The sequence below is a fragment of the Microtus ochrogaster genome, unplaced genomic scaffold, assembly GCF_000317375.1.
Source record: "Microtus ochrogaster isolate Prairie Vole_2 unplaced genomic scaffold, MicOch1.0 UNK129, whole genome shotgun sequence".
In the NCBI taxonomy this organism is placed as follows: Eukaryota; Metazoa; Chordata; class Mammalia; order Rodentia; family Cricetidae; genus Microtus; species Microtus ochrogaster.
The window spans coordinates 580990-583386 of NW_004949227.1; positions in this window are offsets into that span (position 1 = coordinate 580990).

A 2397-nucleotide genomic window follows, 5' to 3' on the forward strand; every position below is an offset into this window, starting at 1 on the left:
CAGGCTGTACAAATTATGTCACATATGCACCTGAGGATGCTGCCAGCAATGAACAGAGAATGCTCTTGAGACTCCAGACTGGATGCAACATGGAATAGCACAGGCCTGGAAGGAAGCTGGAAAGATGGCAAGGGCTGCCCTCCTTGTTTCTGTTACCAAGCTGAAGTTCCATCAGGATTATGTGAACTCTGCTTTTCTTGGTTGCAGTTCAAACATACCTCTTCCTCACTCTCTATTAGGGACTTGATTTACTTTAACCTCTTAATTTGCCTTTTAAAATTCCTTGGTGGGCCTGCGGATGTCACTAAGTTGACACAGTGCTTGTATAGTATGTACAAAGCCCAGGTATGCACCTTGAAAAAGTTACATGACCAAGGAACTCAGGCCTAACCTTGGGTGTAGGTATAAATTGCTTTCTTTGATCATCAGCCTGTTTTTCCAGAGCTCCATAATTCATGGAGCTATAATGCATGACACTTCTTTGTTCTTATTTTCCATCCTCTGCAACTTTCACATCTAACAAAGGGGAAGGTGACTTCTAGCCTATTTTTGTTCTATTTGTATCTCTTATTGGAGCAATTAGCAGGAATAACCTAAACCATTTCCCTCATCTTCACTGTATAACCATCAGTATCTTTTAGGCTAACTCAGAAAGTCCAATTAAGTAATTGATGTAACTAAACATCATTGCTCTTATAAAAATCATCTTCATTATGATCTGCAAGTAAGTTGCCCACTGAGGAGTGGGATTTTTCCCATAAAGCAATCACATTATACTAGACACAGTGGGATCCTTTCATATAGTAATCACACCATGCTAAATACAACAGGAACAGGACAACAGCAAGAAGGAGGAAGCACAGCAGAAACAAGGGGCATTCTGGATACAATCCCCACCCCTGGGGGAGACTTTACCCCTCCATAGTTTAGCTTTGCTATTTGGTGACTTGATGTGGAATTTCCCTCTGTCTGCTGTGATTACCATTGATAAATAAAGGAACTGCTTTGGGCCTATAGCAGAGCTATAGGGGAACAGAGCTAAGTGGGGAAAACTAAGCTGAATGCTGGGAGAAAGAAGGTGGGGTTAAGGAGAAGTCATGGAGCCCCACCAGAGGCAGATGGAACTTTAGCTGGTAATCCACAGCCACATGGAACTGTAGCTGGTAAGCCATAGCCACATGGTTAATAGAAATGGATTAAATTAAGATGTAAGAGTCAGCCAACAAGAAGCTAGAGCTAATGGGCCAAGCAGTGATTTAATTAATACAGTTTCTGTGTGATTGTTTTGGGTCTAAGCTACTGGGCAGCCAGGAAAACAAGCAGCCTTCCTTCCAACAAATTGGCATGCCAATGTGGTGGACTAAATCCCTGTAAAACCTGAGAAAGCTTAAAAAAGAATTTTAGACACAAAAGAACAGAGTTAAGCATGGTTTGGTAGCAGCATTTTCTTCACTGGGCTCTGTTTGCTAGAAGCAAGCAGAGGCATGGCTCCTTTAAGAGAGGCTTTCCTGATTAAGTGGTAGCAGGAAAAAAAGATGCACCATTTTGAAATGCTGGCTTTCTGGGCCATGCTGCGAGCATAAACTCTGGCTCTTTCAGGAGGCTGAGCATTTAAATGGGGGTTGTAAACAGCGTGTTACAAACTGCTTAATGGCTTGACATAGACCCACTGCATACTTGTAACTGGGTTGGTATGTGCAGCTCAGGTGAACAGACCTCCTCTGCCATGTCGGACTGGGCAGAACAAGCAGGCAGGCATTACTTGGGTAATGGTGCAGCTTAAGTTTTTAAGAAGTGTTTAGCATCTTAAGAAGCACTTCTGGTCAGAAAATAATTACAGATACACAATAAAGACAGATTCAGACTAAAAAAAAGCAGTTTGGAGAAAACTACATCCATATTCCCAAATATTGTTTATAAATGTCTGTTTACATTTAGAGAGGAATATGCTATAGAGATTTGCATTGGTATGGATCTTGTTTATTGATACAAATTTAAGGTTAATTTTGTTATATGTATATTTCTGCTCTTGATTAAAGTATTGTGCTTGTGCAGCTCATTTAAAAATGTAATATATAATTAAGAAATACAGGTTAATAGATAGTCATCTATAATAGTCAAGCTTGTAGTCATGTTAGTTAGGTTTTCTATATGTAGAGAGATATATTTCAGTTAGGTATTCTTCAAATCTTTCAGAGACCTTCAGCATATGGCATTTAAATGTTTTTAGAAATTAGGAAGCCGGGCAGTGGTGGCGCATGTCTTTAATCCCAGCACTCGGGAGGCAGAGGCAGGTGGATCTCTGATGTGGGAGTGATTTCTTATTAATAAAGAAACTGCCTAGACCCATTTGAGAGGCCAACCCTTAGGTGGGCGGAGAAAACAGAACAGAATGCT